A 22,164-nucleotide genomic window follows, 5' to 3' on the forward strand; every position below is an offset into this window, starting at 1 on the left:
GGTGGAATCAGAATCCGAACTCAGGCAGCCTGAGTTCACTCACCCAACCACACAGTCTTTCTTTCCTAGATTAAGCTACTAGGTCATGAACAGGTAGCGATAGAGAGTAAAGAAGGAATTTTCCATGGGAGCAACTGATAGCTGGAGATTTGGGGGAAAAGGGAGATGAAAAGAATTGAATGGAGAAGAAAAATGTCAAGTTTTTGTGGGGGAAACAGAGAGTAAAATTTTTCTTGGGAATAAGATCAAAACAAAGCCATCGAGGCTGGTTGTATTCATGTGTCATATACTGATAAATTGAACCTTCAGCGGATAGCTGGAATTAAACATTGTATCAGCCTTCAGGGGACTCACAGTCTAAAACCAGACGTTCGCACACCTCTAAAGTCTAGTTTGATGACGAGAGGTTTCTGACAGAGGATGGAAATCACTGCCTAAAATAGATCCTTAGGTCAGAGGCCACAGAAGAATTACAGGAGGACTTCAGCAAAGACATGGGTGGGGGTCCCCTCTGAGGGTCTCCCATCTCTCACAGAGGGAAGCATATGATTTCTCCTGTGTCTCCTCAGAGCAGAGATGGGGGGGGTGTCTCTGCATCATGAGCAGTATACTCAAAATCTACTCATCCAGGTCAGGCCCTTCCCTAATTCTGGCTAAGATCAGACAAGGATGAAAAAAACTTGGGGTCAATTATTTGAGGGTGGAGAGGGCATGTGGAAATGAGGCCACTGGGGACTTTCTACATTGCAAAACCCTGAAATCATTCTTGGTTTTGCGCTGTTGTAAGACGAGCCAAAAATTAGCAACCATTTCTTGGTGGAGAGGTGAGGAGCCAGTAAATCTACTAACCTCTGCCCGATATTTTCATACTAGCTTTGTGAGTCCCTACAAGACGTACAATGGTCTAACAGAAGTAGACAGAGCGGTGAAAATAATTATTTAAAAGTTATTGCAGGTAAAATTTTATTTATTTATTTTTGAGAGAGAGATCGTGAGCAGGGGAGGGGCAGAGAAAGAGGGAGAGAGAGAATCCCAAGCAGGCTCCATACTGTCAGCGTAGAACCCCACGCGGGGCTCAAATCCACGAACTGTGAGATCATGACCTGTGCCAAAATCAAGAGTCGGACACTTAATCGACCAAGCTGTCCAAGTGCCCCAGGACTGTTTTTAAGGGGATAAAAATCTTGGTACCAGAAAAGAGCTCTTAATCTTTTGAACACTGACCTAAACTATTTTTGTGGTGGAATAGAGTGAGTAGGATTAACGGAGCAAGTGGATTCCAGGTGCTTCTGGAAGCCAGGAAGCCCAACACATAACGAGGAGAAGAGCAGGATGGTTGAGTGAGCAGGAGCTACAGGTCTCATTCCTGATATTTTGCACCCCACTCCACCTCCTCACCCACCATCACCAGACCCTTTCCTCTCTACGATGAGAGCATATGAGTTGACACCAAGGGAGAACGCCCATCTCAAGCCAGTATCGCTTTTCATAATTACTTCCCTTCTTCCACTTACACTTTTTCCCCAAGTATAAAAATAGCACACTCATTGACAAGGATTCAGGACATACAGAAAGGGTCAAAGAAGAAAATTTCTTAGAGTCTCAGTATCTGTTATCCTTTGCACTAAGAGTAGGGGTCATTTGTCTTGTTTACCAAGCTCTATCCCCCACTTCCTGGAGGACTAAGTGGCACATAGTAGGTGTTCAATACAACACCTTTTTTGTAGGCATCAACCATATTTTTCAAATGAATCAATCAGCATACAGAGATGACATCTTTGTATCTAATTACACATTATCTAATATTTCAAAGCATACATTTTTTGGGTAAACTTGGGCATATAATTTTTTTCTGTGCATTTTTATTGTGGTAAAATACACATAACATAAAATTTATCATTGTAACTATTTTTTTTATTTATTTTTTTTAACGTTTATTTATTTTTGAGACAGAGAGAGACAGAGCATGAACGGGGGAGGGTCAGAGAGAGGGAGACACAGAATCGGAAACAGGCTCCAGGCTCTGAGCTGTCAGCACAGAGCCCTACGCAGGGCTCGAACTCACGGACCGCGAGATCATGACCTGAGCCGAAGTCGGCCGCTTAACCGACTGAGCCACCCAGGCGCCCCCATTGTAACCATTTTTAAGGACACAATTCAGTGGCATTAAGTACTTTTACAATTTGTACAACCATCACCACTATCCATTTCCAGAACGTTTTCATTTTCCCAAACTGAAACTCTAGACCCATTAAATACTAACTCCCCTTTCCTTCTTCACCCCAGTCCCTGATAGCTTCTTTCTGCTTTATGTCTCTCTGCATTTACACATTCTAGGTACCTCATATAAATGGAATCATATAGTAATTGTCCTTTTGCATCTGGTTTACTTATTATTTTTTAAATGTTTATTTATTTTCGAGAGAGAGAGACAGAGTGCGAGTGGGGGAGGGGCAGAGAGAGAGAGGGAGACACAGAATCCGAAGCAGGCTCCAGGCTCTGAGCTGTCAGCCCAGAGCCCGACGTGGGACTCGAACCCACGAGTCGTGAGATCATGACCTGAGCCAAACTCAGATGCTTAATCGACTGAGCCACCCGGGCGCCCCATAGCATAATATTTTCAATGTTTACCCACTCTGGAGCATATTAAGGCTGAATACTCTTCGATTGCATGTATATTATAACTGCATAATAAATATAGTTATGATAATCATTATATATTCATCCATTTTATTATTTTATTTGGGGGACACATTCTATCCGATTGAGCGACAATTTCCCTATGAGTTCATAAGAGATGACCTAATCATTCTCCTATGCTTGAACATTTAGGTTATCTCAGACTTAAGCCATGGTACGTAAGCCTGGAACCCCCTTGGACATAAACCTCGGTCCAGGTGTGTGACTGATATCACCATTTCCCAGTAATAGCTTCCTGGAAGGTGAATTACTGAGACAGTTATGTTATCTAAACTTCTCTTGAGGGTTTCTTTCCAATTTGCTTGTCAAATGGTTTTCCAGAAAGATGCATGGTTCTTCCAGTGGTGCGTGAGAAAGTCTACCGTACCCTTTCAACACTGAGTGTATTTATATGAAATGTCTTGCTAATTTGGTTGATGAAAATGGTATCTTGTTGACCGGAGTTGCATTTGATGGGTTATTTTTTAAAAAAATTTTTTAATGTTTCTTTATTTTGAGAGAGAGAAAGACAGAGACAGAGCGTGAGCAGGGGAAGGGCAGAGAGAGAGGGAGACACAGAATCCGAAGCAGGCTCCAGGCTCTGAGCAGTCAGCACAGAGCCCGATGCGGAGCTCGAACTCATGAACTGTGAGATCATGACCTGAGCGGAAGTCGGACACTTAACCAACCGAGCCACCCAGGCGCCCTTTTGATGGGTTATTTGACCTCACTTGGACAGTCTCTAATATGTCCATGTCCTTCCCAGCAGCTCTCAATGCACCAAGAGTGGAGGAGTCTGTAGTTGTGGGGGTGAGGGCAGGGAGGGTGAAAGGTGAGGAACAGGGGAGTGTAGACCAGCTGGCTCTGTGTATGATTATGTGGGGCTCCGATAAGTTAGCCTTTACCTGCATTTATAATGTCCTGAGTACTTAGCTAAGCTCAGCCCTCTGCTACAATTTCAGTCATTACAACCTGAATTCTCTCAGTTTCTCAGGCTTGCAGGCTGACTTCTGTTCATCCGCAGTCCTAAATAATTCCTACACAATTCCTTTGGCTTACCACCAACAGGTGTTATTATTTGCTTTTTGCAGATGAGAAAAATCAAGCGTCGAATACCTTGAGGAACTTTTCAAGGAAACACAAGTGATAAGTAGCCAATCTGGGATTTGAGTTACCTGACTAGAAACCTATGCTTTTCCCACTACATTACTCTTAAAAAGCTTCACAAACTTGAAAAGTGCTCTTCATTTATACAAGGTATATAGAAAAGAATATTTATTCCTTGCATTTTACTTAGGTGTACCTTTTTAATAGCATTTTTATATAGATTGACGATATTCCCAGGTGAATTGGTAAGTGTTAGGTTTTCTATGTTTAATCTTTTGATTTTAAAAGCCCAGGGGAATGCAACAAACACACCAGAACCTAATCCTGGCTCTGCTGCTTGCTGTCTGCGAGCTGTTTGACTTCGACAGGTCACTTGATCTCTCCAAGCCTCAGCTAGAATGACATCCAACTCACAGAGTCATTGGGAAGATTAAATGTGACGATATATGCCACTGAATCTAGCAGCGTATATGGCATGCATCAGGTGGCCAACACAAACTTTTAAAGGTGATGGTGAGAGGGCAATTGGCAAAAGGAAACAAATTGGGGACAGTTCAGGAGAAAAGGAACCGATGCATTTACTGCTAGTCTATATCTGTAAGGGAAAGGAAGATACATTTTCTTTAACTTTTTGTGGACGTGTAACACAAATACAGAGAAGTGAGCAAATCGTCATAAAGCCCAGTGAATCACCCCAAGTAATCGCTCTCGTGGAACCACCTCCCAGGACAAGAAATGGGACATCAGTAACAGAGCCCTCTTGGCTTCCTCTCTTGATCCTTTTCCCCTCGGCTCTCCCCAAAGGTAACCATGTGCTTGACCTTTAAACCAATGGACAGAGTTTTCCCCATTTTACCTAAATGAAACTTGGCCCCTATCTCATACCATATATAAAACATAAAGCATCTAAAAAAATATGGATGACTCTCAAAAGCATAATTTTCAACGGGGGAAAAAAAAAGAGCCATTCAGGGAAGAATAGCGTTTACATAAAGTTGAGTCTTTTGAGTAACAATTTCTTAATGTAGCCATATTTGTCCATCTTTTCCCTTACAGCAATATTTTTGTCTTGCTTAAGACTTCCTGTCCATTAATCTATGATAAAGAAGAAAAGAATATATAATAGGAAAAAGAGTCTCTTCAATAAATGGTGTTGGGAAAACTGGACAGCTACATGCAAAAGAATGAAATTGGACCCATATCTTACACTATCTACAAAAACAAATTCAAAATGGATTAAAGACTTGAATGTAAGACCCCAAACCATAATACTCCTTAAAGAAAACATAGGCAGTAAGCTCTTTCAAATCTTTATGTTGTACACTTGAAACTAGCATGTTAATTATATCTCAATAAAACAATCAAAAATAGATAAATAATTTAAAATATTATTTTTTGCTTGTTGTTGGGATAGAAGGATAGATTTGATTTTTGTCTTTTGGTATCCAACAACCTTGCTAACTAAAGTCACTAATTAAATTTAAATAATTTATTGGAAGGGGAACACCTGGGTGGCTCAGTCGGTTGAGCATCTGACTTCACCTCAGGTCATGACCTCACACTTTGTGAGTTTGAGCCCCGCATCAGGCTCTATGCTGATAGCTCGGAGCCTGGAGCCTGCTTCAAATTCTGTGTCTCCCCCTCTCTCTGCCCCTCCCCTGCTCATGCTCTGTCTCTCTCTCTCAAAAATAAATAAACATTAAAAAAAATAATTAAAAAAATAAATAATTTAGGGGCGCCTGGGTGGCTCAGTCGGTTAAGCATCCAACTTCGACTCAGGTCATGATCTCACGGTTTGTGAGTTGGAGCCCCGTGTCGGGCTCTGTGTTGACAGCTCAGAGCCTGGAGCCTGCTTTGCATTCTGTGGCTCCCTTGCTCTCTGACCCTCCCCCACTTGTGCTTTGTCTCTCTATCAAAAATGAATGAATGAATGAATAAATAAATAAATAAATAAATAAATAAATAATTGATTGGTAGATTCTTTTGGGTAGTCCACGTACATCACCAAATTGCGAGTAGGAGCAGTTTTTATTCTTGTGTTCATATTCTTATACTTGTTTGCTTTTATCTTGCTTATCAGATTGGTAGGACATTCTTATCTCATTCTCATATCCAGAGGTAAAGCTTTTAACATTCAATCGTGTTGTGTAAGATTATTTATAGGTACATTTTATTAGATTCAAGCAATTTTATTTATATTTGGTAAAAGTTCTGTTCATGAATATATATTGGCTTTGGGCAAGTTCTTGTTCAGAAATTATCTGGAAGGTAACATGTTGTTTTCCCCTTTATTCCGTTAGAGTGACAAATTTCATTTTTTTTTCAAACGTTAAACGATTCTGTTGTTGTTGTTGTTGTTGTTCCAAACGTGATGGATTTATTTCATTTTACTCTGCTGCAAAACAAAAGTTCCAGTACAGCACAGAGACCATTATCTTTTAAAAGGTCTTGAAACATGTGGGACATGCAAGACATGATGTATAAAGTGGAAGCTTGGATCACACTTCCTTTATAACCCAACACTACATTGTCGCTGAGGCATGCATGGGAAAATAACACTGGGGCACTGAACTGAAATGTGGCACAGACGTGACAATTCTTGGCCTGCCTTCAAGCACCAACCTTAGGATGGACTTAGGATCTCTAGACTTCAGTGTGGGGAAGATTATTACCATTCTTTGGAAGAATAAAAAGTTCACGCTTCTGAAATTTCACAGAAGAGTTTTAAGGCCCGAACACAGTGTGTCCATTTCTCTTCGTGTCCAGAGACAAAACGGATGCTTCACTCAAAACCACATGAAGCTTCATAGCTCAGACCCCACCCCAAACTTGTGACCTCCTGCATTCATGTTCTTTCCATCAGTGAAAGCTGATAGGGTAGGTTTGACTACAGGCTGAAAGGTTTGAGTATAACCCAGTCCAATCAGACTGGGATTACTCACTTTGGCCTATAGAGAAGTTCTACAAGCCAGTGTGTATTTAGCAGCAACGTCAAAACAGGTGCTGGTGACAGCTACGCAAGCCAGGTTCACTGGCAATTCAGTCTTCTCATTTTAAGCCCCTGGTAGATAGAACCTCCAAATTCAGTGCCATCGTTTACATGCGTGTGCAGCTGGAGGTGTGCATCCCTGTAGCCCAGGGCAAAATGATCCTGTGACAGCTTGGATTTGGCTGTGTCAAAACTCATCTGAGAGCCAGCAAGAAACCTCCAGTGGCTAACACAGCCCAGTCATAGATGGTTGGTCCAGAAAAATCTGTATCCGCATCACCGTCAAGACAGAAACAATCTTATTTATAGGGGATTTCAATTTTCCGCTCTCCCTCAGTATAAATATGGTACCGAGAGTCAGTTTCAACCCTTCAGCCAACTTACGCTACAAAGAAGTTTCCATCCCAAGAGTGTTGTCCATGTTCCATTTGTTGATTGAAAGTAAGTCCCCAGTTACAGATCTTCTATTTGGTCTCTAGGTGGTCTGATGTTTTCCCTGTATCCGTGGAAGCATGACCAGAAGTAGAAAATTCCACTCCGCTACAAGATTTGGTTCTCAGATCTACTGACTATACCAAAACCAAATCCTCTGTTGAAGACATCCTTGGCAGCCATTCCCAGGTCATGCTAAGTCAGTGTGTTACATGTATCTCCAGCCAGAGGGCTTGTCCCCATTCTGCCAGGGCAACCAGAATATTAAACCATTCTCACATTCTTGGAATAGCCCTGTTTGGCCACAGTGTATTCACCAGACATTGCTGGATTTATTTTGCTAGTAGTTAATTTATTTCTTACATTTATGTAAAACATCATGTTATTAGCCTTTAATTGTCCTTTTTTTTTATAATGTGCTTGTCAGGTTTTGGTATTGAAGTAACACTGGCCTCAGAAGACAAAATGGAAAGTGTCTCACTTTTCTATTCTCTGGAGAAGTTTATACACAATTGGCATAATTTTTTTCTCAAATATTTGGTAAAATTCACCAGTGAAGTAATCTGGATTTATTTTTTTAATGGAAAATTTAAAATTATGCATTCCATTTCTTTTATTGTTATAGGACTGTAGAGATTTTCTTGTGTCAGTTTAGGTAAACATTGCTTTTCTGGAAAATTGTCCACTGGTAAAAAAAAATTAGTTATTTACATAACATTGTTATAATATCCTCTTATAATATTTTAAATATTTGTAGGATCTATAACAGAGTCCCCTCTTTCATTCGTGACGTGGGTTATTTTTACCTTTTTTTCTTTGATCTCACCAGGGAATTAGGACTTTATTAGTCTTTTCAAAGAGCCAACTTCTTGTTGTGTTGGCCCTCTCTCTGTTGTATTTACTTTCTATTCCATTTAGTTCTCTTCTTATTATGTTTTCCTCTCTTCCACTTTGAGTTAGGTAACTTTCCAACTTTTTGAGATAGATACTTAGATCAGTGATTTTTCAGCTTTTCTTCTTTTCTATTATATGTGTTGTAAGGGTATAAATTTTCCTCTAAGTATGGCATTAACTGCAACCAATATGCTTTGCAATATTTTCATTATCATTCCAGTAACATATTTTCTAATTCCCCTTGTTCTTTCTTTCTTTTTTTCATGTTTATTTACTTTTGAGAGAGAGAGAGAGAGAGAGAGAGAGAGAGAGAGAGACAGAGCACAAGTGAGGAAAGGGCAGAGAGTGGGGAAAAGGGAAAGGGCACAGAATCTGAAGCAGGCTCCACGCTCTGAGATATCAGCACAGAGCCTGACTCAGGGCTCAAACTCACAAACCTTGAGATCATGACCTGAGCCGAGGTCAGACGCTTAACCAACTGAGCCACCCAGGCACCCCTCCATTGTTATTTCTTCATTGACTTATGGGTTATTCAGAGGATAATTCTTAATTTTCATACCTGGAGCGATCTTCAAATGGTCTATTTATAATTTATTTCTAATGTAATTCCACTACTGCCAGACAATAAGCTATATCATTTCAATCCTTTGGTGTTTGTTAAGGTTTGATTTAAACCTAGCATGTGGTAATTTTTTATAAATAATCCAAACGTAATTTTAAAAATGAAATCTACAGTGTTGAGTGAAATATTGTTTATCTATCAATTAGGCCAGATTTGTTAATTGTGAAGTCCAAATCTATACTTTTTATCTCCTTAATGAGAAAGGCATGTGAAAATTTCACACTATGCTTGGAGATTTATCCATTTCTTCCTGTAGTTATGCTGAGTTTTGCCTTACACGTTTTAAGGCTATTTTATTAAGCACATACAGTTTAGAATCACTATATACTTCTGGTAAATTAAACTACTTATTTTTATAAAATAGTCTATCTCTACCAATTATTTCTTCCTTAAAGTCCACTTTGTCTGATAATAATATAATAACCCTGGCTTTTTTGGTTAGTATTTGCATGATACATCTTTTTTTTTATTACCTTACTTTCAATATTTCTGTGTCCTGATCTTTGTGATGTGTTTCTTATAAGCAGCATATAGTTGTTTTCTCACTCCATCTTACCATTTGCTTTCTAGTTGTCCCACATATTCTATGTTTCTTTTATTACTTTCAAATTGATTGTTTCTGTTATCCCATTTTCCCACTTATTTTGGCATTTATACATTACTTTACTATTCTTTTAGTGGTGACCCTAGATATTATTACACACATCCTTAAAAAAAATCAACATCAAATAGAAATACTTTTATCTCTTCCTGGACAGTACTAGAACTTTATAGCACTTTAACTATATTTACCTTATTATCCAACTTAGATGCTATTTTGCCATATGTTTGTAAATTTAATTAACTTTGTTAAGGAGGAGTTGGCATGGCATAAAATGTTCCTGTTTTAAGTGTACAGTTTGAGGAGTTCTGACAAATGCATACACCCATGTGACCATCGTGGTATAGAACATTTACTTCACCCTGAAAAGTCATCTCATGCTTAGGTAACTATTGATCTTTAAGATTGGTTGGTTGTGATTGATTTTTAAAAAAATTTTTTTTTATTTATATATGAGATTTATTGTCAAATTGGTTTCCATACAACACCCAGTGCTCATCCCAAAAGGTGCCCTCCTCAATACCCATCACCCACCCTCTCCTCCCTCCCACCCCCCATCAACCCTCAGTTTGCTCTCAGTTCTCAACAGTCTCTTATGCTTTGGCTCTCTCCCACTCTAACCTCTTTTTTTTTTTTTTTTCCTTCCCCTCCCCCATGGGTTCCTGTCAAGTTTCTCAGGATCCACATAAGAGTGAAACCATATGGTATCTGTCTTTCTCTGTATGGCTTATTTCACTTAGCATCACACTCTCCAGTTCCATCCACGTTGCTACAAAAGGCCATATTTCATTTTTTCTCATTGCCACGTAGTATTCCATAGTGTATATAAACCACAATTTCTTTATCCATTCATCAGTTGATGGACATTTAGGCTCTTTCCATAATTTGGCTATTGTTGAGAGTGCTGCTATGAACATTGGGGTACAAGTGCCCCTATGCATCAGCACTCCTGTGTCCCTTGGATAAATTCCCAGCAGTGCTATTGCTGGGTCATAGGGTAGGTCTATTTTTAATTTTCTGAGGAACCTCCACACTGCTTTCCAGAGCGGCTGCACCAATTTGCATTCCCACCAACAGTGCAAGAGGGTTCCCGTTTCTCCACATCCTCTCCAGCATCTATAGTCTCCTGATTTGTTCATTTTGGCCACTCTGACTGGCGTGAGGTGATATCTGAGTGTGGTTTTGATTTGTATTTCCCTGATAAGGAGCGACGCTGAACATCTTTTCATGTGCCTGTTGGCCATCCGGATGTCTTCTTTAGAGAAGTGTCTATTCATGTTTTCTGCCCATTTCTTCACTGGGTTATTTGCTTTTCGGGTGTGGAGTTTGGTGAGCTCTTTATAGATTTTGGAGACTAGCCCTTTGTCCGATATGTCATTTGCAAATATCTTTTCCCATTCCGTTGGTTGCCTTTTCGTTTTGTTGGTTGTTTCCTTTGCTGTGCAGAAGCTTTTTATCTTCATAAGGTCCCAGTAATTCACTTTTGCTTTTAATTCCCTTGCCTTTGGGGATGTGTCGAGTAAGAGATTGCTACGGCTGAGGTCAGAGAGGTCTTTTCCTGCTTTCTCCTCTAGGGTTTTGATGGTTTCCTGTCTCACATTCAGGTCCTTTATCCATTTTGAGTTTATTTTTGTGAATGGTGTGAGAAAGTGGTCTAGTTTCAACCTTCTGCATGTTGCTGTCCAGTTCTCCCAGCACCATTTGTTAAAGAGACTGTCTTTTTTCCATTGGATGTTCTTTCCTGCTTTGTCAAAGATGAGTTGGCCATACGTTTGTGGGTCTAGTTCTGGGGTTTCTATTCTATTCCATTGGTCTATGTGTCTGTTTTTGTGCCAGATTTTTAAAAATTTTTTAATGTTTATTTATTTTTGAGAGAGAGAGAGACAGGGCATGAGTGGGGGAGGGGCAGAGAGAGAGGGAGACACAGAATCCAAAGCAGGCTCCAGGCTCCAAGCTGTCAGCACAGAGCCCGATGCCAGGCTCATGACCTGAGCCAAAGTTGGACACTTAACTAAGTCACCCAGGCGCCCCTGATTGATTTGTTTAAGATCATCATGATCCTAAAGACTATCTCATGTTTTGAGATTCATTCATGTTCTTACAGATATCACTGGTTCACTACTATGTATAGCTGAATGATATTCTATTGTTATCTATTGTTAATAGTTCACAATTTATTTATACATTCACCACTTGGTGGATATTGGAATTGCTAGGTCTCATATGTTTGTTTAATTTTTTTAAAGAAACTACCAAATTGTTTTCAAAGTGGTTTTGCCATGCATTTTGATTTTTATATATTTAAACCCCATAAAATTTTATTACTATGATCTCAGTCATCAATAATTATTTTTATTTCCCCTTTCTGTGTATCTTATATTTTTCTCTTCATTCTTTTTGCATCTCTGAGCTGCTGTCTGGAATAATTTTCTTTCTGCCTGAAAAACATCTTTATTTTCATTAGTGTAGGTCTGCTGCTGATGAATTCTATTTTTATCTGTCCAAAAATGTATTTATTTCGCTTACATTTTTGAAGGATATTTTGGATGGTATTGAAATATAGATTGTGATTATTTTCTCTTAATATTTTGAAGACACCATTCCATTGTCTCCTGGCTTTTATTGTGTCTATCAGAAAGTAAACTGTCAGTCTTATTGCTATTACTTTGAAGGTAATGTTTCTTCTTTTATTAGCTACTTTTAAGAACTTTTTTACCCTTCATTTTCAGCAGTTGTACCATACTATGCTTAGGTGTGTTTTTATAGTTATCTGCTTGGTTCTATAGTGCTTCTTAAATCTGTAGTTTGATATCATCAATCCATTTTGGAAAATTCTCAGGTGTTATCTTGGCAGATAACAATACTGTCCAATTCTCTTCTTTCTTCTCCTTCTGGACACCAATTATGCATATCACAAAACTTTTCACTGTATCTGTTATGTTTCTTAGTCCCTTTTCTTCATTTATTGTACTTTTGTTTCTCTGTGCTTTTATTTTGGATATTTATTACTGATCGTTCAATTTCCTATTTCTCTCTCTAGCTGTTAAACTCATTGCCAAATTTTTCTGTTCCCGAAGTTTCATTTTAAAAATAATTTCCAGTTTTCTGTAAAAATTCTCAATTATGTCTTTTATTTCTGTAAACATATTAGTACAGTTATTTTAACATCTGTGTCTGATTATCCGGATACCTAGAAGTCATTTTTTGTGTGTGTTTTCCCCGTTGGTTATCTATTACATTAACTTGTCTCGTCATAGTCTTGATTATTTAAAAGTGAATATTAGATATATTACATGAAAAATTGTAGAGAAACACTGAAGTTTAAGATGATAGTCTCTTTCAGTAGAGAGGATTTATGTTTTTCTCCTTGGTAATAGCTAAAGGTTCTAGCAATCCTAAATAACCTGAGTCTAACAAGGGATTGGGATTATTTGAAGCTGCTTTAGTCCCTTTGAGATTAGATTATTTATAGTTCACTTATTGAGATTAGATTATTTATAGTTCACACTTAGTCCTAGCGTGCAGCCATGTAGTTTATCCAAAGTTTAGAGGGGTACTTGGATCCTTGTCACCCTCTATTGAACTCCTCAGCCTCTCATCTGCCTCTTCTAGAAGCTCCAGAGTCCTGAATGCAATGCCCATCTTCCTGTTTTCCTTCTTTTCTAAGATCTTGGCTCCATGATTCTTCACTGGCTTCTTAATTCCCTGATGCCTTCAAACATTTTTAAAAAATAATTGTTCAGCTCTTCTAGCTGTTAGCAATAGGATTAATCTGAATTACTTAGATTACCACAATCAGAAGGGGGCCTCCCAGAACACAAATGTTTAGGTATAAATGAATCAGAGTGAAGAAAAAGTCTACAAAATAAAGTATTAGAAATCAGATGCACATGAACATGAGTACAAAGAACATAAACAGTACAAGTGAAATACAGCTATAGCCTCTTAGGTAGTCTTCAATATCTCTGTTATCGTCTATATGCTATCTTTTATATGTTTTATCTCCTGTATATATTCTACCTTATGACTAATCACCTCCCTACTTTGGTACATTTGCCTGGGAAATGTAATGGAATTTGTTGTATAAACCTCAATTGTCAAGTTATTAGTGAGAACATACAAGAAATTGAGAGAGGGAAAGTAAATGATATATACTACAGTTACTTGGGTAATAAAATAAGAATATAAGATGCAATTGGTTGATCAATTCTCAGGGACAAAACAATTGCCACTCAAAAAATTAACTGATAAAGAGATGTGAGGAATAGTAAAGATATAAAATATAAAAATTAGGATAACTCCATGGTGGTTGTGAGGGTGGAGGGAAAAAAAGCCAAACTAAGAGCAAAGTAGTATTACTAAAGCAAAAGGGCAGTAGCATTTGAAAATAAATAAACAAATCTTCAAAGAAGCTTTATCATCAAGAAAAATAATAGAAAATGAAGTGGTGGTAAAATAGAAATCAAGGAAATAAAAGTTCTCAAACCCCAAACTCCTTTAAATATAAATTCCTATTGAAAAATAACTTTTCCATAAGTTAATCTATTATTTTCTGCTTCAGTAATTACAAGGCATATCATGTATTTCAATAATTTTTGTTACATTAGGACTTCATCATCAGTTTTTTAGGATTACCACTTTGATCATAGCCTTTATTGAAGAGATGGAAGATGTCAAACGTGTATGGGACTAGGATGAGTCTACACAGACCCAACTTATCCTGAACAATATTTTTTGGAATCAATTCCTGGCATAATTTTTTTCCTTGCCTTGGCTTCTTTTTCTTAAAAATCTGCTTACAAAGGGGTCCAGTGAACTCTTTCCAGTTCAGTAAACTGTTGTCCAGTCCAGCTCCAGTGAACTGGTTGATCCATGACTTGAAAGAAAAGTACAATTTCCAGAGTTGTAGCAATTTAGTGTCACTGTACCAAGTCAAAAGATGCATTTATAAACGAGGGAGAGGAAAGGAGACAGAATTATTGAGAATGAAGTATGAGAAGCAGTTAAATATTTTAGCTTGAGGTCTTTCTTCGTTGTCATGACAAGAGAGTGTACTGAATGATGTTGAAAGCCAAACAAGCCATCCCAGGCTAGGTAGGACCTCAGAGCTTCAAGATTCGTTTACTTGAGAACAAAAGAGGGCACCAAGCACAGTACTGCAGGTGCTCTAACCTGGTACATTTTGGAAGTCAACATGGGGAGCACATGATGCTAGATAGACCCAAGAACTTTGAGCTCTTTTAGTCTTGCTTTTATAATTGAAGAGCAGGTTGGTAATATGGGGAGTATATTAGACAACATATCTAGTAATGTTGAACACAAATCTGGCATTTGAAAATGGAAAACTACATTTGGAAAGACTGTTCACACAAGCCATCAAAATAGATCAGAATATGAGTAAAAATGCAGAGGTTGCACTCTCAAAATAGGATATACGTTTCTTACTCTGAACTTCTGACTCAGGATGTCTCCTCTATGGATTTCTTCGCACTTGCTGTTATGAAATGGTTTGATGAAACCATTTAGTGTACTGACCCAGAAATTCTCCGCTTGTTTTGAGTTATCCTGCATTATCTTTAGTTGTTTCAAAGAAAGGTATGAAATTTTCAGACAAATGAACTAATAGCTTTAATTAGAAACTAAACATATATGAGAAGGGATTGAAGGAGATTGCCTGGAGTGTTAGAAAACAAAATAATCCAAGGGCACATCCTTTCTAAAAGTTGGATAATCATTGCATTATCTAGAGTATATCTAAAAACACTATATAATTTCCATACATGTGTCTCTTTTTTTAATGTTTTATTTTTTGAGAGAAAGAGCACAAGCAGGGGAGGGGCAGAGAAAGAGGAAGACACAGAATCCTAAGCAGGCTCCAGGCTCCGAGCTGTCAGCACAGAGCCTGACATGGGGCTCAAACCCACAAACCGGGAGATCATGACCTGAGCTGAAGTCAGATGCTTAGCCAACTGAGCCACCCAGGCGCCCCTCCATACATGTGTCTTAAAGTGAGCTGAAGCTACAACATATAAACAAAACAAAACAAAACAATGAACTGAGAGAAAAAGTCTTGTCTCAAGGATACATAATCAAAACAATTGGTGGATTTATGCTTTTTGCTTTTTGTCACATTGAGTCATGTACCACTTATAAAACTATTGTCTCTCGAGTTCTGATTTACCTTCTGTGCTCTGCTTCGTAATGGTGGGGCTGGGACTCTACCCACAATTTTCTCGTGCCAGCTGGCTCTCTCTTGGAGTGCCAACAAGGAGTATTAGAGGAAGCCTAGTAGGCAGGAGGAAGGAAAGAAACCTACTCCTTTTTGTAGCTTCCTGTTTGCTTCCTGTTCCGGTCAGCAGCAGAAGCCCTGCTTCCTGCCCCCTGAAGCCTTACTCTGTGCCACAGGCAGCAGTTTCCAGTTCTCTTAACCTTTAGAGAACCTGCCTCAGTGTCCCACCCCCGCCCCCTCAGAGACGCCACCACTAGCTGCCGGCCTCTTGTCCTCAGAGGTCTGAGCTTCTGCTCTGTGGGACTTTTCTCTAAGCTTCAAAATTGTCAGCATTCCAACATCTTCCCTTCATTGGAACCCTAGATGGGTTGCTGCTTCCTGCAGTTGCTAAGTCAGTCTATAAAATGCAACACCTTAGTGTTCCATTTTTGCCTTGTCAGTTACTTTGATGGGTAGAATAATGGTCCCCCTAAAGACATCCACATCCTAATCCCCAAAACCTGCGAACCTGTTACCTTACGTGGGAAAAAGAATTATCAGTTCAGGATCTTGAGATGGGAAGATTCTCCTGAATTATCTGCATGCGTCCCGTGTAATCACAAGGGTCCTTATGAGAGGGAGGCAGAGGGTCAGAGTCAGAAAAGGGGGTGTGCCAGTGGAAGCAGAGGATGGAGTGAAGCCAGGGCCAACGAGACGAAAAAATGCAGATGGCCTCTGGTAGTTGGAATAGGCAAGGAAACATAAATGCCCTGGAGCCTCCAAAAGGAACACAATTCTACTGACACTTTGATTTTAGCTCGCTAGAAATGATTTTGGACTTCTGACCTTCTAGAAATTTAAAGTAACAAATCTGTTACTGTGTGGTCTCAGGCCACTAAATCTGAGGTAATTTGTTATAGCAGTAATAGAAGCCAACTCTCATTACCTAGATTAATATTAAACCTACCTACCTAGTTTAGAATACTTTATATTAAATTCTGTCTGTTAAACTAACTGTGGGGGTTTGAATCTCCTGACTTGACCTTGACTGATTCAAGTAGAGCTGGATGTCTAGTTCTGTGTTATTAAAAGGTTAAGTACTGCTCAGTTATATTTTATTTTATTTTACTTTATTTTGTTTTATTTTATTTTATTTTTTATTATTTATTTTGTTTGAATAATCAGGTCTCAGTTGTGTTCTCCAAGGTTACCATTAGTTTGTGATGACATACTTAGCATGGAATGTTTTAAAAATAGTCTTCCTGGGGCGCCTGGGTGGCGCAGTCGGTTAAGCGTCCGACTTCAGCCAGGTCACGATCTCGCGGTCCGTGAGTTCGAGCCCCGCGTCGGGCTCTGGGCTGATGGCTCAGAGCCTGGAGCCTGTTTCCGATTCTGTGTCTCCCTCTCTCTCTGCCCCTCCCCCGTTCATGCTCTGTCTCTCTCTGTCCCAAAAATAAATAAACGTTGAAAAAAAAATTTTAAAAATAGTCTTCCTATTTAGGCCAACTTTACACTGCAGAATATAACATTAAAACATATGAACTACATTAGAAATTAAGACAAAAGACACTTGCCAATTTGTCAGGTTGTTGTGAAAATTAGGAAAACCCAGCGTAAGGTCTGTGGCACTCATTATAGTCATTGTGTGGGAAGCAGAGAAGAAGACCTGGCCTGGCTGAGACCAGGAGTCTGGTGAGTGAGGAAATGAGCGAATGTTACTTACCTGGACATGAAGGTACAATTCAGTAACTGGGAAGGCCAGGAAGACTGGGAGACAAGGTCAAGTGCCAACTCTAGGGATTTAGCAGAGGTATGAAATCATAGCTATACAGAGTGATTCAGGTTGTTGAATTAAATCCAACATTCAAGAAATGCCTAGCGGATTAGAAGCAAGACTGCCATCATGGTTTTTAGTAGAAAAATAGAGTTCATCGTCCAGGGGTATCTACAAAGGTAGTAATGAGCAAGTCGATCCACAAAACTATCTCTTCAGAAGGGCTTGATCTCTATTCTCAGAGCAGTTACATGAATATGTGTAGGGTTTACTCTGATTTCTGTAACTTCTATCCCTCAGTGTGAAAACGTACAAGGACTCCAAGTCCATTTAGGGTTAAATACATCTACAAAATATATGTAATATACGACATGCTTAATATTATATTTATATATTTCGGCACATTAATGCTTTATATATTCGTAGTTAATACATTTATATTTATATACATAAAGAGACTTGTTTTAAGGAGTCAGGTCACATAATTACGGATGCTGGCAAATCCAAAATCTGCAGGATGGGCCAGGAACCTTGAGAGTCAGGTAGAGCGGATGCTGCAGTTCGAGTCCAAAGACCATCTGCGGGCAGAATTCCCTCTTGCTCTGGTGAGGTCAGTCTTAATTCTATTAAGGCCTTCAACTGATTAGATGCGGCCCATGAACCTTATGGAGGTCAATCTGCTTGACTCAAAATCCACTGATTCAGATGTAGGTCTTATCCAAAACACCCTCATAGAAATATTCGGATTAATGTTTGACCAAATATCTGGATATCATGGTCCGGCCAAGGTGACACAAAATTAACCGTTACAACCTCTTACCTAGCTGATGAGGTAGAGGAAGATATTATATTTTAAGAGCAAAGGATATTCACATAGCCTTGCTATAAGCTCTTATTTCCTCCAGTATCCTGAAGACAATAGAACAAGTTATTTTGTCTCCAGAGAACTCCTATTCCCTTTGATAATAGAGCAATTTGAGAACTAAATTATGTAGTGCTCTCTTCAAATGCAGGGTCCAGCTTAAACAAACGAATTTTATTTTGTTTTAAGGTTGTTTTTTAAAAAAAAGTATAATTATAGTAAAATATCGCCTATTTAAAAATAAGTAATCTGAGAAATTTTTCTTATTAAATGTAATTGCAAAAACAGAAATAATCACCTCCCCTTAAGGGAGGGTTAAGAAGCAAAAGCTTCCAGGGGTGCCTGGGTGGCTCAGTTGGTTAAGCATTTGACTTCAGCTCAGGTCATGATCTCGTGGTCTGTGAGTTCAAGCCCCCATGCCAGGCTCTGTGCTGGCAGCTCGGAGCCTGAAACCTGCTTCGGATTCTGTGTGTCCCTCTCTCTCTGTCCCTCCCCCACTGGTGCTCTGTCTCTCTCTCTCTCTCTCTCTCAAAAATAAATAAGCATTACATTTTTTTTAAAAAAAAGAAGCAAAAGCTTCTATAAAGCACATATATTTTTTTCTAAAGGAAAAGCAACTATATTAAACATTAGACTACCGATTATAATAGCAAGACACATTGAAAGAAGTGAGAAGTGACAATTCATCGCTAAAAGAAACAATAACCCTTAGACCTCTGATTGCTTTCTACTTCTTCAGTAATCGACTGGGGGTCACATAGTGTTTGGTACAGGAGTGCTATCCATCCCCTGAAGGTGGTATAGTCCCAGAGCACACAATGATAATTAACAAAATGATTGAGTCATTCAATTGGCTTACATTCAGAACACCGAATCTGTAAGAAAGGTTAGATATTAAATCAAGATGAAAAACAGAGTGCATCTTTCTCTACCCAAAATGTCCAAAAAAAAAAAAAAATCTTAAAACATTCAAAGAACACATTAAAAAGAGAGAGAGAGAGAAAAATAAGAAGCACAGCCAGAAAGCTTCAAACTTGGAGGAAATTCGTGAATGATTAAAAGCAGATGGGATCCTGTTAATTGAGGAAACCCTAATCCAAAACACACGCAGGAGAAGGCAGCTATGGAGTCCAGGAGAACTCCCGACAGAATTTCCAGCGCAGGGTCAAGGGAAAAGGAGAGGAATAACTGAGTCGATAAGCAATTTGGCAACTGAACAACGGAGGAAGGTGGACCTCTCCTCCTTCCCCCTCTCGTGCCGAGTGACAGCAGCCACAGAGTGTAGCCCCGGTGACGGCAGGGCTGGCCAGGCAGAGTGGAGGACCTGGGCCACCGCCCCGGGTGAGATCCGAGAAGCGCCTCCGATGTCCAAGCTGTCAAATAGGCAGGCGCATACTTGGTTGTGGAACTCAGGGGAAAGGTAGGGACTGGAGAGGCCAGCCTGGACTCATGGGACCTGGACGGCAGTTGAAGCCATGAGACTACATGAGATTACCTGGAGAAAGAATGCAGGAAAGGAAGAGCTCCAGGACATCTCGACAGATGGAGGACAGGTTTTATCTACGTGACACTGAAACAATCAGTTAGTGGAATCAGTTCATGGTTGTGAAAAAAAGGGCATTGGAGGTTATGTAGAAGGGGGCTTTGCCTACCTAGAGCAGAACTGAGACACATTCTAGTCCCCCTACCGAATCCAGGGCCGTCAGGGTTCCTGGGAGATCTTTGAGGGGAGGTTGCCTTGCTTCTCTTTACATATCTGAGCTGCCACACAACAGGTGCTTGATCAGTGTCTATTTAATGAACACATTTTTTACATTTATAAATAAACTTCCATAGCTTGGGGAGAATTTGGACCAAATTTCTCACTGTTGTCGAGCATTTTCTCCACCCACCTCAAATGCTTGCTCTCCATTCTTCTCCCTTTGCAGGTCTACAAATGTCTACAAATATATCTTTTGGATTTAAAGACTTTTAAGTAAAAAGGGACATCCTTCCTTTTTACCTGTCTCAATATTAAATTGGCCTTTTGTCATTTTATTTCTAGTTTTCCAGCTGGGACTAATTTCACTTTTCCATCAAGACCTTTATGCAGAAAATACTGAATGAGGAAATATTCCCTCCGCAGGGAATACCTCCAAGGACAGTAATGGAAGATGATTATCTGACAACAAGAGCAGTGACCACACGGTTCAGCTACTGTTTCCCAAATGGAGATTTGACCTTCATGATGATCTCTGAGTGTGATTTCATTAAAGGAACCAGTGGGTTCCTTGTACTGTTTAACTGGAACGGTAACAATACTCATATCCTCTTGGAATTCTAATGTCTATCTAGATCCCAGTGGAGCAGAGTACCTGTTTACTGATATTCTCTAGAGTTGATAGGAGCACCCATCATTGCAAAGAGGAGGAGGGAAACAGACAAGGGATAGATGCACAAGGAAAAAAATGTGTTGTGCGATATTTCCATGACCATAAATATAGCTCTACCTTATAATTTTTTATGACTTCAGAGATTCCATTTTACAAATGTATAACAACTTCCTTCACCCAATCTACATTCTTGGACGTCGATTTTTTTCCGCTTGTAAACATCTGTTGTGGACAGTTTTGAACCCCTGTCTGATTATCTCTTGAGATAAAATCTTAGACGAGAGATTAGTAGATTACAGGATATTCACTGTAGAGGATTTTTGACATGTACTGCCAAAGTGCTCTTCCGAAATGTTGTACCAACAGGTCCTCTCGTTATCAGTGACCCCTTTTCCCACTCCATTGCTAACTTAGAGCATTAACGTTCTTTGAAATCTTTGTCAATTATTTGGGTGAAAAAGGTAGCTGATTGTGGTTAAAATTTACTTTTCTTTGCTTACATTTTTTACATTTTTATTCAGGTCCAATTTTCCAAGCTGTTAAAGATGCCACAAGAAAAATGCAACCTAGTGCTGCTTCTTTTCTCCAGGGTATCTTGTACGGTGGTAGATTTTGTTCAACAGGCTCCCACCAAGGGTCTTAGGACCCACGCATCTGGGCAGTCACGCAGCAAGACACAGAAGAGACTGAGAAATCTGAGCCTGTGTGTCCCAACCCTTTGCTTCTTACCCTGAAACCGTGATCTTTCACAAGACAGCAGAATAGTGTCTTAAGGCTGAGGAAATATACCTCTTTTAAACAGAGTTCACCTAATGATGACAGACCTTTGCTATTGGAATGTATTGGAGAAAAACCAACTTTTTTCTTTGAGAAAACAACTTTTCTGCAGGGTAGCAGAAAGCAGAGTAACGAGCATGGGATATTGCCAACTTCACCACTTTATGAAAAGCAATGTCGACGGCAAGAAGCCCTCTCCTTTCTGGGCCAAAGATCAATCAAGAGCCTACTCTTCACGTATCCCCTCTAACAATTTAGTAGGAAACTTTATAACGCTGACCTAATTAAAAGGTTTCTTTTGTAGTGCCTGCAGTTTGGGTTAGTGGTTTGTTCTCGCTCTCTCTGTTATTGATGCAAAGCCGTGCGAGCTTCGGTTTTCCCACTGTTATGCACCAGGCTTGCCTAGGTCAGTAACACACTGGGTTGCAGGCTTTTAGGGTTTTAGAGGATTACAAATGGTAGCCTATCATGGCCACAAGATCATAAAGTGGCATTTTATCCCACAATGAAGGGCTTGGGTTTTCTCTGTAAAAACAAATTGTTGTATTGCAGATGGGCCATCTTTTCTTTAAAAAGGAGAAAAGACCTACTTCCAATTCAAGCAGGATATCGCGTGTTGCAGAGGAGCGAATGCTTTTTGGAACAAATTGCTTGTACAGGGCAAAGGAATGCGGGCAAAATGCTGATGAAGTTCAGAAACAAACCTAGTGAAGGGCGGAAAACGTCTGGCGCAGTATTCGAGCCATAACGAAGCACTTAGCTTATGACAAGAATGCACTTCAGCCACCCGTGTTCAATGGAGATGTGGACACCCCAGCCCAGAACTGGCCTCAGTGAATGCCCTCAT

The 22,164-nt window shown here is 39.5% G+C and overlaps 1 pseudogene; it reads right to left on the minus strand.

The window, feature by feature from the left end:
• Positions 1 to 6,363: 6,363 nt before the first annotated feature.
• LOC121039910 (voltage-dependent anion-selective channel protein 3-like) lies at positions 6,364 to 7,531 on the minus strand (annotated as a pseudogene).
• Between the last annotated feature and the right edge of the window lie 14,633 nt (positions 7,532 to 22,164).

This window comes from Herpailurus yagouaroundi, unplaced genomic scaffold (genome assembly GCF_014898765.1).
Source record: "Herpailurus yagouaroundi ecotype Mexico unplaced genomic scaffold, PumYag 181, whole genome shotgun sequence".
Lineage (NCBI taxonomy): Eukaryota > Metazoa > Chordata > Mammalia > Carnivora > Felidae > Herpailurus > Herpailurus yagouaroundi.